This window comes from Labeo rohita, unplaced genomic scaffold (assembly GCF_022985175.1).
Source record: "Labeo rohita strain BAU-BD-2019 unplaced genomic scaffold, IGBB_LRoh.1.0 scaffold_66, whole genome shotgun sequence".
Lineage (NCBI taxonomy): Eukaryota > Metazoa > Chordata > Actinopteri > Cypriniformes > Cyprinidae > Labeo > Labeo rohita.
The window spans coordinates 439,296-457,744 of NW_026129590.1; the positions used below are offsets into that span (position 1 = coordinate 439,296).

Sequence of the window (18,449 nt, forward strand, 5' to 3'; positions counted from 1 at the left end):
CCACCTCGCCGGCTTCGGCTGGCTTTTTCTTCGTTAAGAAGAAGGACGGATCCCTCAGGCCGTGTATTGACTATCGAGCTCTTAATGAAGTCACTATCAAGTTTCGCTATCCCCTCCCGTTGGTACCATCGGCACTGGAACAGCTCCGCGCAGCCCGAATCTTCACCAAGTTGGACCTAAGGTGCGCCTACAATCTCATACGCATTCGGGCAGGGGATGAATGGAAAACCGCCTTCTCTACCACCTCGGGACATTATGAATATCTCGTTATGCCCTTTGGTCTTTCCAACAGTCCCTCGGTGTTTCAGTCCTTAATTAATGACATTTTCCGGGACATGCTCAACAAGTTTGTCATCGTGTACATTGACGACATCCTGGTGTACTCGGAGAACCAGCAGGACCACGTCAATCATGTACGGGCAGTTCTCCAAAGGTTAATTCAGCATCAGCTCTACGCAAAGCTCTCCAAATGTGAGTTTCACCTCTCTACCGTCTCCTTCCTGGGCTATATCATTAGCGCCGAGGGCGTAACCATGGACGACAACAAGGTCTCCGCAGTTCTGCAATGGCCCCGTCCCCAGACACTCAAAGAGCTACAGCGTTTCCTAGGCTTCGCCAACTTTTATAGGAGATTCATCCGCGGCTTCAGCCAGGTGGCCGCCCCCCTAACTTCCTTGACCCGCAAAGGTACTACCAAACTGGTCTGGACACCAGCCAGTGAACAGGCTTTCCAGGAACTCAAGACTCGCTTCACGTCAGCCCCCATTCTGAGGCATCCTGACCCCACTAAGCAGTTCGTAGTGGAGGTGGATGCCTCTAACACATGTCTTGGAGCTATTCTCTCTCAACGCCATGGGAATCCAGCAAAACTGTATCCATGCGCCTATCATTCCCGAAAACTTAACCCAGCGGAACGTAACTATGATGTGGGGGACAGAGAACTCCTCGCCATGAAAGCAGCCTAGGAGGAGTGGAGGCATTGGTTAGAGGGCGCCACCGTCCCGTTCATTATTTTGACAGATCACAAGAACTTGGAATATCTGAGAACTGCCCGACGCCTCAATGCCCGCCAAGCACGATGGTCCCTGTTCTTTTCACGATTTCATTTCCAAGTCACCTATCGACCTGGGTCGAGAAATGGCAAAGCGGACGGACTCTCCAGACAATACGACCACTCCCAACTTGACACGCCACCATCCTCAATCATTCCTCCCACACTGATAGTCTCTCCCGTTCAATGGGATGTCATGGCCGAAATAACAGAGGCACAACAGCTTGAACCAGCTCCACCCGAGTGTCCACCAGAACGAACCTACGTCCCGACTCCGCTCCGTCAACGTCTTCTCTCCTTGATTCATGAAAACCCCAGCGCAGGTCATCCTGGCATCCTAGCAACCCAAGAACTCGTGGGCAATAAATTCTGGTGGCCATCCATGAATCAACAAATAACCTCCTTTGTCAAAGATTGTGCGGTTTGCAACCAAATCAAGTCCCAGCACCAACGCCCAGCAGGTCTTTTACAACCTCTGCCCATTCCTGAGAGGCCTTGGTCCCACTTGGCAGTAGACTTTGTTACTGACTTGCCCCCATCCAACCACAATACCACCGTTTTGACCATCATTGACAGATTCTCGAAGGCCTGCCGATTTATCCCACTCCCCAAATTACCCACCGCCTGGGAGACCGCTCAAATTCTACTCCACCAGGTGTTCCGTTTCTACGGATTGCCCGAGGATATAGTGTCCGACCGAGGACCGCAGTTCACCTCCCGGGTGTGGAGGGCTTTCTGCGCCAAACTCAACATTAATGTCAGCTTGACCTCGGGATACCACCCTCAATCCAACGGACAGGTGGAACGATTGAATCAAGAATTGACCAAATTTCTCCGTGCCTATTGCTACCTGAAGCAATCCGACTGGAGTGACTATATCTTTTGGGCAGAGTATGCCCAGAACTCTCTGAAAAAACCCTCCACTCAGCTAACCCCGTTTCAATGCATACTGGGTTTTCAGTCCCCTCTATTCCTGTGGTCCGGAGAGACAACCAACCTCCCGACAGTTGACTCCTGGCTCCGGAGGAGCGAAGCCACCTGGGATGCTACTCATGCCAGCCTTCAGCGAGCCATCCAGCGAGTAACACGCCAGGCAAACCGTCTTCGGAGAGATGCCCCTCAATATCAAGTTGGCCAGTGGGTCTGGCTCTCATCGAAAGATCTTCGGCTTCGCCTCCCTTGCAAGAAATTAAATCCGAGGTATGTGGGTCCCTTCAAAATCATAAAACAGATTTCACCAGTTGCTTTTCGTTTACAGTTACCGTCTCATTATCGTATCTCACCCACCTTTCATGTTTCCTTGTTTAAGCCCGCTGCGGACCCAGGAGGAGAGGGGGACCAGGACGAGGCTGCTCCAGCAGAGTCCCCTCCCCTTGTACCTGATGATGAGGACATCTATCAGGTGAACCAGACGCCGAGGTGGATTGCTGCAGTATCTTGTCGACTGGGAGGGGTACGGTCCCGAGGAAAGATCATGGGTCAGTGCTAAAGACATACTGGATCCACAACTCACCACTAACTTTCATCAGGATCACCTGGAGAAACCGGCCCCTCGCCCCCGTGGTAGACCTCGGTGTCAAGGAGCAGCTCGCTTCGGGAGCCGCTCGCAGGGGAGGGGCTCTGTCACAAACAGCGCCTCTGTGGCCCTCTCCGCACAGCCGCAGCGGGAACCTTCGCCCGCGTTCTAAGTTTCCCCCCCGGACTCTTTATGCCCACGTACCTCGGCTAGTTCCGCCTCAGGTGTTTCTCATTTTCCCTGTGATTACTCGCCTTTATAAGGCGCGACCTTTCGGCAAACCATCGCGAAGTCATATCTGCCCTAGGTGATATTTCAGAGCGTTTTCTAGTGTTATTGTTTATTTGTGTTTTGATTCCGGACTGCCTTCTCGTGTTTGATTCTCTCCGCCTGCCCCTTTGACGTCTGCCTGTTATCGACTACTCTACTGGATTATCTGTATTATACCTGCTTGCTGGTTCTTGTACCCTCTGCCTGTTTTCACTCCGATTAAAGCCTGCAAATGGATCCGAACGCTCCTGAGAGTTTGTTACATTGCTGTTACCACGAAGATCCACAGCTGTTTTTGTTGTTGTTCAGTGATGTTTCATGGGTTGGTTATAAGTCCCTTGTTTGTTCTGAGCATTTAAACCAACCAGTGTGCTTCAGAAAAAAGAAAATGAATGAAACAAAATCTTCAGGTCCATTACATTCTTTAGTTCTTAAAAAACAAAGAAAAAAAAAAAACTGGGACTAGGCAAGCTTAGTGAAATGATAATGGAGCCAGCATGCTCAGACCATCCCAGTCCAGTTGGGATTGGAACCAGAATCCTTTTTACTATGGGATAAGATGCTTTCACGGAGCCACTGATGTTAAAATTCTGCCCAGTAAAACTTATTGTTTTATTATTATTATTATTATTAGTAGTAGTAGTAGTAGTATTTAGTCTATATGTTTTAAATGCTAGAAGTGAAGTTTAAAGCATCACAGCATTATAAACTACAGTATGAAACAATGAAGGCACAGAAGTGACATTCAGAGTCTTTAATCGTGGAAACCCCAAGGAATATTCAAAACACAAGTAAACCGCACTAACATAGCAAGTAGACACGACAGCAAGGAAGGAACAAACAGGAACTTAAATACACAGGATAATTACCAACACAGGTGAATGGAACTTAACAAGGACAGGAAAACCACCAAATAAGGAAAACAGGAACTAATACAGAGACAAAAAGGTCCAAAAGCCTGACACTACGATGATTTTAAGTTGAATCCAAAATATAAGACTGATTACCCCTTGGTTAACTGCTAGTTGGTCAAACTAGTTCTTAACACACTCTCTTAACATAGAGGCTACGTTTATGCAACTGGCCCCTGCTCTGTCTCCCAGTCACCAGCTGAACCAGTTTGTTCCCTCACCTACTGCTTCCGTTCAACTGTTCTGTTAATTATCTCATTAGTTCTTCCTGCTATTTAAGCCTGGTTTTCCCAAGTTCATTGTTTTGTTTTGTCATTTGTTAGTTGTGTTTATTCTTACATTCCCTGGTGTTTTCTGAGATGGATTATTGAATTAAGGACTGTTTTCTTAAAGTTCCTTGTCTAAGTATGCTGAATACTAAAGTCAAAGCGTTACGCTTTACAAAACCATTGTCTTAATCAACTGGATAAGTAATAATGTATGTTAGCATTTTTTTTACTGAAAAATAGTGTACATGGATTTGCTTTTAAAATTTCAAGTTTTTATCAAGCTGTTACTATAAGGTTACAGAAATGTTTAAGCACAACTCAGAACACCGCAATCTTCAGCTGTGTTCATTTCATTCTTCTTTGTTTTGATACAAAAGACCTTTTTTTCTTTTCCTCTCAAATGTAATGAATGAAGGTATTTGTTTTAATTGTTTGTTCTTGTACTGTTAATTCTAGCCATTGTAATGAAACAATACTGATACTTGTGAGCTCACAGGCCATGAATATTCTGTTATGGGCTTCCAAAGTTGATATGCTGCCTTAAAAACGAATGGCAGTCCATGGTGTACAATTAAATGCATACTATAGTTCAGCAACCTATAGTTCCTATATTATACCTCAGAAAGGCCAAGCATCCATGGAAAATTATTCTCCAGAAAATATATTCTCCATTAACTTAGATTTGGGAAACTCTCTGATTGATGGTTCTCGCAATGGGTCCTGGCGGGTCAGAATACACACAAATGTCTCTTTAAAGGGGTCATCGGATGCCCGTTTTCCACAAGTTGATATGATTCTTTAGGGTCTTAATGAAAAGTCTCTAATATACTTTGATGAAAAATTCTCAATGGTTTTGTAAAACAACACCCTTTTTCTGTTCACCCTGCCCCTCTCTTCTCTCTGTGGAAAGACGATCTTGTTTACTTTAGCCGCATTTAGCCGCTAAACTTCCTAACTACTGTTGTGAATTTTTTTCTTAGAGACCAGGAGACATTTTGGATATCTTCAAGCAGAAGTTTCTCTTTATTCAGATACTCGCTGTGTAGCGCTGCAGTCATCAAAGTCGTCAAAGTAAGGCAGTGATACATTGTAGTTTATATACATTTAGTAGGTGGGCCTTAGAGATATTGACACAGTACTCAGAGGTGACATCCTTTGATCAGATCAAGAGCAGAGGATGCAGGACATTACCCTTCCCCCAACTGTAACACCTCAGCAGACCTATCCAAATAATCATAATGACATCACCAAATGGTTTGAGCACCATAGTTGCGGGAACTAAGACTCTATCAACATGACAAGGATAAGTCACGAGAACTAAAACTTTGCAAACAGATGCCGTTATGTTTACATTAAATGCCCAATACAATGTAGATCACCTTAGATCTGTATATGATATTATGTTAGGATGTGGGATCTGCAGATATTAAACAGATCCTTAAATTTGTAATCCAACACTACCATGTTATAAGGAAAGGCGATCGCAAAGATTCATAAAAAAAAGGCTTATACACACTTCTGCTGTAAGTGAAGCTGGATCATGAATGATTCGTGTGAACATAGACGGATATATGTAGATCGGGAGGCGCATTCTATTCACAAACAAATGTAATGCACTGTATCTTCAGTGGCTCAGATGTCAGGAGTAAATGACGACCACTATGTTCATTATTACATCCAGCAACACAACACCTCAATTGCTCAATCAGAGATATTCTTGTCTAACTTACATCCCTGCTCCGGCATCGAAACAAGGAAAGTTACTGGACTGTGACAGCTGGTCTGAGGTAAAATGCTCATGTCAATCAACTATTGTGGGAGCGGCCTCTGTCGGTGTGACGGCACAACGACAGGCATCTGAGAACGGCTCGATTTGAAAAAGGGGATATTATTTTTACAGATTAATTAAAAACCACTGCATGGATTTTTATCATTATAGGGTAAATTTGTACATACACTGCCAACACACATTAATGTTCAAACAACATGAAAAAGTAAACTTAGCATCTGATGACCCCTTTAAAGTGGCTAGTTGCAGTTATGTAATGACAATACTGGCTCATTAGAGATGCTGTGAGGCATAATTTGAATTTGTTATTATTGCTTTGAAATTAGACAGTAAAATTAGACTTGATTTATTATACTGACCTCTGTTCATTTTGTTCTTCCATGATTTTGTGAGAAAGGTAACACTTTAGTATTGGGACCAATTATTAGTTGCTATTAATTAGTTTAATTAGTTATTAACTATTAATTAGTTGCTTATTAGCATGCCTATTATTAACATACTGGCCGTTTATTAGTAATTATAAAGCATTTATTTTACATGACTGTATTCTACATTCCTAATCCTACCCAACAACTAAACTTAACAACTACATTACTAATTATTAATAAGCTGCAAATTGTGAGTTTATTGAGGCAAAATTCGTAGCTAATGGTTTGTTAATAGTGTGAATTGGACCTTAAAATAAAGTGTGACCAAGTTTTGCCTCCCAGAACCTACTGACAGCTGTATTAACTGAGTCACCAAATAGGCTAGAAGGGGGCATCAAGGAGAAACACAGTGTCCCTGTCCTAGATGCATGTGAGGTTAAACCACAGGTGCCTCTCTGTGACAACCATAGCAGCTATAGAAAGGCCGATAGCACAAGCAGACAGCATAGTCACCCGGACAGAGAGATCTATGGCCTGGTGAAGTTCTAAAAATGCCTCCTTCTCACTACCCCCCCTCGTCCTCAGAAGTAATAGCAGGTCAGACTGGCACGCCTGCAGAACCATCGTGGTGTGCATGGCAGCACTAGCTTGACCTGCTGCTTGAAATGCTGTCCCCACCACGGTGGATTTTGCTCTGCACGGCTTGGTGGGGAGCGTTGGCTTCTTAAGTGATGACGTACTTCCAGGGGAGAGATTGACCGTGAACGTCTCTTCCACTTGGGGCATCTCTCACCATGAAGATTATCAAAGAAGGGTAAAGACTGTCGCTGAGGTCCCTCCTATTGGCCACTTGACAAAAACCTGTCATCTACTTTGGGGCACTTGGGGATCTCTTGTTCCTGTGGCCAGTCTAGTTTTAATCTGGCTACTGCACAAGTCATCACCTTAAGTAACTCCTCATATGCTTATTTGTGAATGGTGTTGTAAGGATATGGACTGTAGGAATTGTGGCATGAAAAAGGACACATTGAAAGCACATGTAAAAACAAAACATCTGAACATCTGAATCGAAATCATTTTAACCAACTGGAAAATATCCAGCACACACAAGAGGATCTTGTGTGGGTCTGAGGAATTCAGTGCCATATGTGTTTTATCTGTTTCAGGACACTGACTGTTGGGCTATTGGGTGTCTCCACTTTAAATCGGAAAACCAGTGGCGGTATCCCTGGTGTCTGAGGCAAGGTAAAAACTTATTATTGAAGACTTATACAGTTGAAACTGTTCTTGTTAAAGTGCCCCTATTATTATTATGGATTAAGAAAGGTTCATATTTTGGTTTTGGGATTCCCCAACAACAGGTTGACATGCATGCAAAGTCAAAAAACACTTTAATTGTCTTATAGTATGCATTTATTTTTACGTTTTTGCTATCAATGATAGACCTCACAAAGCACTGTCTAAACATGAATCAGGTCTGGTCATTGTTGTGACTGCTTACTTGTGCAAAATTTGTGCAGAAATTTGCAAACAGGCTGAAACCATTGCACAAACTTCTGAACAAATTTTGGATACATGATTAGGATCTAGGGGGTACACAAAAATATTTAGATTTTGCTTGGTTTGTTCAGGGCTGTCCCATCACATAGGTGAAATAGGCCAGTGCTAGGGGTGCACACAAATAAGTGTTTTTTGACTAATACTAATTTAATACTATTAAACTGAAGTATTACAAAAACTGACTGCTCCAACAACAATGTAATGACATTGCTTATAAGACCATATGTTCTGTATTGCCACAGCATCAATTTGCACGGTTGCAAATTTATGTGATTTTGCAGCATTGAGAATGTCAGCCAATCACAGACATGTCTGAATTTAATGGCCAATCAGAAGTGTTTGAGGTACAGGTAGTAACAATCTGCTCAACATCAATATCCCTTAAAATGCTGCATGAATTTCTATTTTGCACCGATTTACTAAGTTCTAAATGCACACAAATCCTCTTTAGTATAATAACAAAGCACAGACACTATGTAAACAAGAGGTTTACAGTGCAGTGTAGTCAGATTTGATTGATTGAAATGGCCGTTTTGAAACAATGAGCTTGAGCTGGACTGACAGCTTTGGTAATTATAAAGGGAATGGTCATTGCTTGCTTTGTGTGTAATTCATTTGCAATTTTAAGAAAATGTTCTATTTTACATAGGATTTTGTGACTTTTCCTACTTTATACTTCAGTACAAAAAATGTGTTAAAAAAAATGGAAATGTCTAAATATAAATTCAAATGCAAAACGTGAAAGAAAGAAAGTAAATAAGAAAGAAAGAATAAAAGAATGAACGAAAAAGAAAGACAGAAAGATAGAAAGAAAGAAAGCGGAGAAAGAAAGAAGCTGAGGAACTGACTGATTCTATAAGAAGAGGCGGAAGTGGGAGGCTGGGCGGGAACACAGGAGAACCGGAGCTGCACTCTAAACCCGGATAAGTTGAATTTACTTAAAAAATTGGAGGAAACTGGTTGCCCTAAAAAATTTAAGTAATGTAAAGTTTATTTAACTTAAAATGTTTTGTAATATGAATTACAAAGGTCATTTCATTTAACTTAAAATGTTTTGTAACATCATTTCATTTGCAATTATTATAACTATTATATTTAAGTCAAATATACTAATTTCCAGGTTAAATCTATATCAAATGTTTTATTTTTCCAATTTGTTAACCTAGAAAATTAAGAAAAAAGCAAACAAATAAAGGAACTTTAATGCAATTTTCCCTTTTATTTTAAATCAATTCAATTACAAATATTCAATTGAAAACACAACAAAACCATTTTTTCATATCCTGAAAACATTTCCCCATAAAACATGGGAGAAAAAAAAAAGTTCAAAAAGATACTAGTTCAACAAATTAACTTATCGTTAAGCACACAAACAAGTTTTCCTCAGAATCGCAACAAACAGCATCAAAACGATATGTTTTTTCCACACTCTGAGCTCACACTATTGGCAATACTGAATTTTAGGTGTCAGCTCACCTTTTCCCGACAAAAAATATAAAATGCTTTTCATACACTTAGGATAGTCCAGGTGTAGGCAGGGAAATCAGTCTGAAAACAATGGACATAGAAGGCCTGAGATTGGTCAGTTTATCCATTACCAAGCTTTCTTCCAAGATGATTCCCACTCTAGATGAGGTGAGCTGTGAACTTTCTTGATCAACGCTGAGGATCCTTACTGAAGTCTGTCTTGTCAGCTGCCTCCTAACAGAGGAAGAAACAGAACGACAAATACATTATCAAGTCAGTTAGACAATGCTGTTGTTAAATACTCAAAGTCATACTGCCTTCACACCATGTCATAATTACTTTAATTCTGAGAGGACAACATTGTGATGTTCAGCTTGTGAGCTGTTCATGTCAATAGACTGGGAATTGCGCTTTTCTATGGCAACACTATCAATGTCTAAATTAATCTGGAGCAGTCAGATACAGTGGTTAGGTGGTACAGCTCTCAGAAAATTTCCAGTTTACAGATGGTAATTAGACTTTAGGGTTTACGTTTAATTGTACATCTACAGAATATTTAAAGTAAAATCCACATACAAACACTACTGGCATATGGTCAGGAAGATCGGTGTTATTCAGGAAAGCTTGTAAATAACAGGAATGAGTGCAGGACAGACTCACACCATCATCATTATGAATAATCTTCTGACACACACTGTGCTAGTCAAAGTGATCTTCCTCAGAACAGGTCTCAGTTAACCCACGACATACAGTTGATCTTGAACTTTGGTGTGAAGGTGGCATAAATGTGAACAAGGAAATTGTTTTGTTCTTGAATAATTTCCATGTTTGAACAAAGAGACAGGGTTTCACAGACAGGGCTTCACAGACAGGGCTTAGCTTAAGCCAGGACTAGGCCTTAGTTAAATTAAGATACTTAAATAGCTTTTATAAAAACGCCTTAAAAACTTTACTGGTGTGCATCTTGAGAAAAGAAAAATGGCACTGACATATTTTAAAATATGTCATTACAAGGTATTTTCAGTAAAGACTCCTTGTCATGTTATTAAACATGTTATTTTATTCTGAGACTGGCCTTAAGCCTTGTCTGTGAAACCAGGAGGAAAATGTGTAAACAGCAGTGCTCTCTTATCAGTTATTAGGATCATACTTACACTTTCAAAGCATCTCTTCCATTTCTTCTTTCTTCCAAAACAAGATAGTCGTTAAGAGGACTCTGAACCTAGATAGAACAGAAGTATATTCATCCGCCTTTGTATTTATACCGCTAATTAACGAAAACTTACGCTTTCAAACAATAGCCATGTCTAAATTAAACGTGGTACATTAACGTACTGCACTCACCATATTAGCTCCACCTTTGTCGCTCCTCGGCTGGAATCGCGGCTACTGTATGAGTAAAACTAAATTTACACTCCTCACAAACAACAGCTCCTCGAGTGAAAAAGAAATCATTGAAAGAAAAAGGCAAAAAATGTTAGTCGAACTCGCCAGTCAGGGGTTCAAGCGCAGGCGAGTGAGAACACTAGCTATCAACGGATGAGAAATGTCCCGTCGTTTAGACGAACAACAACTTTTGCCGATCACAAAGAGTTTCTCGAGGGACGTGATAAAAGATAAATGGCGGAAAACAATGCCAATAGAACTATCTAAATCTAAATTTCCACATTCATCCACAGCTTAAATTCATACACAATCACAGTGACAAAATGGCGCTGTTACTCGCAGCACCGGTGGAGGAGGCGTGGTCAGGAGATAAATTTCATAATACGAGTTAATTTAACTTAAGTTTATTCACAGGTTCAAATATGTCTACAAATTAGTAGAATCTACTTATATTTTATAAGCAATGCAGTAAAACTTAAATATTGTGTTCAATTGTAATTAAATGGTTTAATTAGATACAAAATCCGGGTTTACAGTGTGGGTGGAACCAGCAGAGACTCAGGAGAATCAAAAGATAAAGACTGGGTATTACCTCCCCAAACCAGTCAATTAAATCCACCTCAAATACACGTCTCAGTTCCTCAAAATATACGCCAGAGGCCATTGACATCTCATTCACAGCAGCGGTCTTGTGGGAAGAACTCTGGATATGTTATAGTTATAGTAATCAGTACTTTTATTTTTTGTTGGACACAGAGATGACCACAACTTTTGTCAGAGGAGCAAGAGAAAGAGCTGGTTAAAAATGGTCACTGTCAACAATGTGAGAGATGCAGAGAAGATTGATTGAAGACAATCACCAATTTCGAGGGATGAATGCCATCAGTTTCTCCACAATTTATTTAAACCCTGAAAGCAAAGGTTCTGGATAAAACAGGCCTGCCATGTCTCTTTCAAAGAATACTCTGACAGAGTGAAACACCAACATCTGGAATATGTTCAAGTATGAGTTTTTCTATTGTATAAAGTATTGTGTCCCATCACAGTATGGCAAAACAGGAGTTTATACTGTAGCACAAAATACATATAATGGTCTTCCATTGTTCCCCCCCAAACTGTCAGGGCCATTTCTAGCCATTTTGATGCCCTAGGTGAAATCCCTATTTGCACCCCCCCATCCCCCCCCCCCAACTGTCGTGTCACTGGCATTGTGAGTCCCACGAATCTGAAGGCATTATTTGTAAACTGAATGTCAAGATAAAAATTTTGCAAAATTTAATACACATAGTTCTGTAATAACATTGTCGTTGCTCTATGTTACAATCCCTATTAGCTAAGAAATTGTCATTACACATAAATTAATTGTATTATTTGGATTTGGATACCTGTTCAGATATTATCAATGGCTACTTTTTGTCCTTTTTTTTGTTTAATTGTTTTGTTGTGGTTGTTGTTTGAAACTTTGATTTAAAGTGTCATTTATTGCATTATTATTTCAGTTAAACCTAAAAAACATCTCGGTTACGACACTAGAGGTTGCTTTGAGTTGGGAGCCCAAACACCTCTGACAACAAAAAGGCCAATGAAATTGGGTGTGCAGAATTTGCATAGCTGGCCGTGCCCGGACACCCGGGTATAAATAGGGCAGCGTGGCATCTGCTTACTTGTTCTGTTTTAAGGAGTTGAGAAGTGTCTCAGCCCACTCAGAGGCAGTCTGGAGTTGTGACATAAAGGACACCATATGTAACCAAAACGTTCCCTTTCTGTTGTTCACTCCGACGTTGTGTAGAGTGTACAATACTAGGGGTCCCTATACTAAATGCCACAACTGTCGGAGTGCGTCACGGGTGTATGGGTGCACAGACATCAACAAGCCAATGTGTTCAAATAAATGCACCTTCCAATGGCCAAGAACTTGGCCTTCTCTCTCTCAACTGGAAAGCCGCCATAAGGCAGAGGTCCTTCAGCTGGAGCCTTTCCTCATAGTAACAAACAGTAATTAGAATGGCTAAGAATCTTGGAAGAACGTTGGGTCAGTGACTGTTCTCCCCAAGGGGAGAGAGACACTACGGAGATCACATCCTATCCGAAAGGGAGGTAATCACCTAAGGACTCACAGAGGGAGTGCTACATAGAGAGGATTCTGAGGTGGGCTCCACGTAAGCAGAGACTACCGAAACTCAGAACCTAGAGACAGAGCCTGTCTCAGGGGAAACACTGCATCTTAGGGAATATAAGGTGGAAAATACACACATGGGACCATATGAGGAGCCAATACATGTGGAGCACTAACCCAATGCAAGAGTTCACACACTGAAAAAAATGATTCTGACCCCTTGTAAATGTTACATGTTTTTATCTGGTTAATTTCACTGATTTTAATGTGTTATTTAATCCTACTTATTTTTTTATTATTAATTTTCAAATTCACTGCCCTTGTTTAAAACAAGTTAATTTCATTCAATTAAAAGTAATTAGAAAAAAATAAGTTTCATTTAATTTCCATATACACTCAAAAAAATATTTCAGCCCTAAACTTAATTCAATTACATACATCAGTTCCATGCATTTAGATTACATAGTTTTAATTTAAACAAATCAATTAAACTTAATGTAATTCAAATACATCAGTCTTACGTAAATGAAACAGGTAAAGTTTATGTAACATTTCCCAGTGTTAAACAAACCCTGCTCAGTGTTCATGTGTTTCCACACTACAGAGTGTTCAAGTAGCATTGACACAGTGTTGGAGTTAAGGAGATCATTATGTCATGATTGACCAATAATGATGAACACCTGCTGTTTACAAGCAGAATCACAGAAGGAAAGAGAAACACAAGAATCAGACACAGCCAAAGATAAAATGAACTTTAATATAATAAATTTAATATACATTAAATCTCTGATTAAACAACTCCACAAACATTACAGTTTGGCTTGATTTCTGTCATATATCTACAAATATTATTTCAGAACATCTAAACAGAGGTTTAGATGTTTTATATATATATATATATATATATATATATATATATATTTTTTTTTTATGTTTCAATTGACCTCACCATCATGGCGATCAGGGTTTACTTTAGTTGGACTCTTGACTTTTGACTTTTTATTTTTTTTTGGCTGCTATAATTATGTGTATGAAGCACATCTATTACAGCAAAATAACAAAGCCAAAAAGAAGTCTGATTAGGTGTTTTTGGTTAATTTTTATTTGTGGGGAAATCACTAACATCCAGTGGCCTGATGCACTGATCTCATGCAGTGGTTAGTCTATTATTTTCATAATGTTTACAACAAGTGTATGAACTATTATGGATGTTTATCTTATACACTAAACCTTGAAATCTACGGTGTCCCTTTGACACACACAGACATCAAGAATCAGCATTTGAATCTCAACAATGGTGACATTCAACAGCTGCATGCTGGGTAACAGCAGATTATAAAACTCACCCATGACTCCCAGCATGCAGCTGTTGAATATCACCATTGTTGAGATTCATATGCTGATTCTTGATGTCTGTGTGTGTCTAAGTAATGCTGGAGATCTTAAAGTAGTAATAGTAAGAGTTCATACAACTATTGTAAATATCATGAAACTAAGAGGTAAACCATAGAACGATATCAGCAAATCAGACCACTGGATGATGATTACACCATCAATAATAATTAACCAAGAACATTTAATAAGGCCCTCCCCTTGTTTTTTTTTTGGCGCTATAACAAATGTGCTCTGTAAACACAATTACAGCAACCAAAGAACAAAAAAATTATATTAAGAAAGTGAAGGCTCAAGAGCCCAATTTATAAAATATAAGTAAACTCAACTTATAAAATATAAATTCTCTCAACTTAAAAAATATATCTGGATTTAGATAAATTTATTTCGTGCAACCCCTTGACGTAATAAAATTAAGTAAATTCAACATAACATTTTTTTCAGTGCATAAGGCAACCTACCTTGTATTGGGTTCTAATAGCTAGTTCCTCCGTTGAACTTAGCTACGTGTAATGTGCTAGAGTGACGGAAGGAGTAGTTCAGGGTTCACCTGAGGAAAGCTACTGGACTGAGGAAGCGTAATCGCCCTGAAGGGTAAGCGCTATAGCGAGCTCTACACCGTACCAGTCTCCTAAGTCACAGAGCTTGCGTTTAGGACTCTGAAAGACACTGGTTCCATTCGCAGATTAAAAAACCTGCTGAATGTGTTAGGTGTAGCCCAACCTCCAGCTCTACAAATGTCTGTTAGAGAGGCCCCATTCACCAAATCTGCTGAAGCAGTGACTCCCCTGGTCGAGTGGGCTCTCACTCCCAGCGGGCAGGGTAGGCCTCTGGTCTGGTAGGCTATTCGGATTGCATCCACAATCCAATGTGAGATCCTTTGCTTGGAGATGGTATTTCCCTTCTACTGTCCTCCAAAACAGACAAAGAGCTGTTCAGAACATCTAAAACTCTGAGTATATTCAATATAAATGCACAGGGCATGGATTGGGAATAATAGGGATAGGTTGGGATCCCCTTCCTGGGAAGGGATAGTTTGCAAGGTCACCACCTGATCTATAAAAGGAGTGGTGGGTACCTTGGTCACGTATCAAGGCCGGGGTCTCAGGACAACGTGAGAGTCTGCCGGCCTGAATTCCAGCCGCGAAACATTGACGGAGAGGATTTGAAGATCTCCCACTCTTTTGACAGAGGTGAGTCAGTCAGAAGGGCTGTCTTCATAAGAGGGCACTGAGATCGACTGATTGAAGGGGCTCAAACAGGTCTTGCTGTAGGGCCTGAAGGACGACAGACAGATCCCAAGAGGGGATTAATGTGAAGCCTCAACCTCCAGGCACCTCTGGGAAATCTGATAACCAAACCATGCTTCCCCACCGAGTCATGGTTGGCCGAACTGACTCGAAATCAGCTGGACTATCTGAGGGTGGAGCCTATACTCGCCCCGAAGTGAAACTTCGTCATGATAAAGAATTGACAACACGATTGAGTAGCACGCAGAAACTTGAGTCTGTGCTGGCTCCAGAGTAGGAGATAGCGGGTCTGTTTTGAGTTTGAGTGCTCTCACGCACTTCAGCACTGACTGCGCAGAGTGACCAAGTCCATGTCCACACCGAGAAAAGAGATTCTTTGCACTAAGGAGTGCTGAGTTTGCTCTTTTCCCAGTTTACCTGAAGTCCCAATTGTGCTAGTTGGTTGAGAACCACATCCCTGTGGGCGCAAACCAACTCTTGCGAGTGTGCTAGGATTAGCCAGTCATCGAGGTAATTGAGAATGCGTATGCCCACTTCCCTGAGAGGGGCAAAGGCAGCCTCCGCAACCTTTGTAAAGAGGTGAGGCGAGGTGACAGGGACAGCCCAAAGGAGACTGCATGAAGGACCACAGCATTCTCGCCTCAAACTGAGGTAAAGAGAATGCCACTGAACTTGGGCGGACGCCTCGCGAACTGAATCGTGTAGCCGAGTCAGATGGTCCTGAGACGCCAACGAGAGGGATTGGGAAAGTTCAGCCAGCGGTCTCAGGGGAAGCAGACCCGACGTACCTGGAATGGGGACACTGTGGCTGGTGCATCATAGACATAAGGTTATCTGATGGATAGATGAAAACAGTTTAAAGCAGAGTCCTGCACGGGTGCTGTTTTGGTAAACACACACCAGCAGTAGGCTGCTTAACAGAACACCCAACCCATTATCCGACAGCTCTAATTTAATTCTGTACCCGACCCGGACCGTTTGACATAGCCTAAAGACAGTGACCTGGACCTCCAGCAGTAAGGCAAAATTGTTTATTTTCTCAAGTAACACAACCAATTAAACCAAAAATAAGAATTCTAAGCTGGTGCTTTGTAGAAAAAATAGACAAGCAGCACAACAGAAAAAAGATGAGAACGTGTATCCATTTTGTGAACGATGAAACTTTTGCCTACATCTTGTGAACACTCTGTTTTGAACAACACACTTACAAATCTTCATAGATGAAAAGAACGTTTTAATATGCCTTATTGCCTAAAGTGATGTCTCTGCAGTGTATACATTCTAAAATGTCTAAAATAAAATTATATCGGCTACAGAAAGCAAGCAACAAGCGCTCCCTAACGCCGGTTTCACACTGCACGCTTAAGCAGGACGTAAGCAGCGCGTGCGCAGCACGTAAGCAGAGCAGAAGCAGCGTGCAGCCATTTTGCTTTCACACCGGCAGCGTTTGCAACGCTCACCTGAACCGCGTCTTTTGTACAGCATAAATTTGTAACAAAAAAAATTACTTACCATCTACACCTAGAGATACTGCAACTTCCTCCCATGCTTTTTCATTCGCCTGCAAGTCTTTATACAGCAAATGTTGAGGATCATAAATCCTGTTTCTCAACTTCTACGATGAGACGAGTGTCGTCCATGGGTCTTCTTGGCAGTTGCACTCTGAAAACTACCCGCCTGTGACACATGCGTTTGTTTACAAGTGTCATCATGATGTCAGCTTGACACCTGTTCTTATGGCAACATGTAGTTGTAATAATAAATACAGGCAATATTTATAGGCTAATATAATAATTACAATTAATCAGTAACGTCAGAAAAAAACCCCAGTATAAATTAATTAAATTTGTTTTGGAAGTTCGGGAAAAAAAAATATTTTTCATCTTGTTAATTACATAATACTGTGTTTACAACGCGGTAGATATCATCAGTGTACTTTCTGGGGTAAAACTGCTACTTTTTCCTGTGTATTTTGGCCATATTCAATACATTGCCACTGAAAGCGAGCGTAAGCAGTGCAGCAAAAATAGACTCGGGGCCGAAACGATCGATGCACTGACGCTTCTGCTCCTGCTACGCGCTGCCGTGCAGCCACTTCAGGCGGTGTGAATGCTCTCATTCGTTAACATGATAGCTAAGTCACATAGCCAAGAAGCTGAGAATGGCTTGATTTTAAAAAGGGGATATTAATAATAGGGATTAAATAAAAACCACTGGGTGGATTTTTATCATTATAGGGTAATTGTGTACATACACTGCTGACACATATTTATGTTCAAACAATAAGTAAAAGTAAGACTTTTTTTAGCTTTCCGTGCATGTGCTTCAAATGTGTGCAGTCAGAAAACTGTATATCAGATGATTAAACTGATATGGCTTAAAAACGCATGACTTCAGTGCGATATACATGATAATCAAAAGCAAAGAAATGTTTGTTTGTTTGTTTTTTTTAATCTGATAATATCAATAATCAATAATGAATTAAATTACATTAATAATGAATAACACAAGATCAAATAAAAGACAAGGAGAGAGAAAGAAGACAAATAATCAGTGGCATCCAAGTACTAGCAGTCTTTCAAAATGGACAGCAAATATATCAGGTTTTCTGTTAACCCCAGATGTTGTAACAGATAATGTTGTAAAATCTGATCAAGATTCAAATTTTAAATGTTTCGCTACAAATAAGACAAGCCATTTTAAAAAAGAGGATATCAAAAAAGAGTGGTGGTTGGTGCCGATAGCCTTGCGGGCAGCACACCGACACCGTTACGCTATGGGTATCCCAAATTTAAATCCCGACTCGAAGACCTTTCCCCATCCTGTCCCGCTCTCTCTCTCCCACTTCGCTTCCTGTCTCCTCTACACTGTCCTATGAAAAAATATTCTGGCCAATTTAAAAAAAGAATTCCAAATTGTATTTTCAATTGCGTTTTCCATATGTGGGCTCATGAACTGTGATACAATCCAAATGCAGTTGCAAATCGTGCATTGCGGTTTGCATTTCCATTTTCGCAAATGCACAGTGACGGAAAGTCCATTTGCAACTGTATTTCCCATGGCTCACAAGTTATGAGGCTGTGATATTTAAATAGCAATTTTAT

The 18,449-nt window shown here is 40.7% G+C and overlaps 1 long non-coding RNA gene across 1 annotated transcript; it reads right to left on the reverse strand.

Moving 5' to 3' along the window:
- Positions 1-9,312: 9,312 nt before the first annotated feature.
- LOC127161496 (uncharacterized) lies at positions 9,313-11,110 on the reverse strand. Its single transcript, XR_007827066.1, has 3 exons — positions 10,546-11,110; positions 10,356-10,423; positions 9,313-9,435 (listed from the first exon to the last, which is right to left on the reverse strand). It is a non-coding gene; the product is annotated as an uncharacterized LOC127161496 (long non-coding RNA).
- Positions 11,111-18,449: the final 7,339 nt, after the last annotated feature.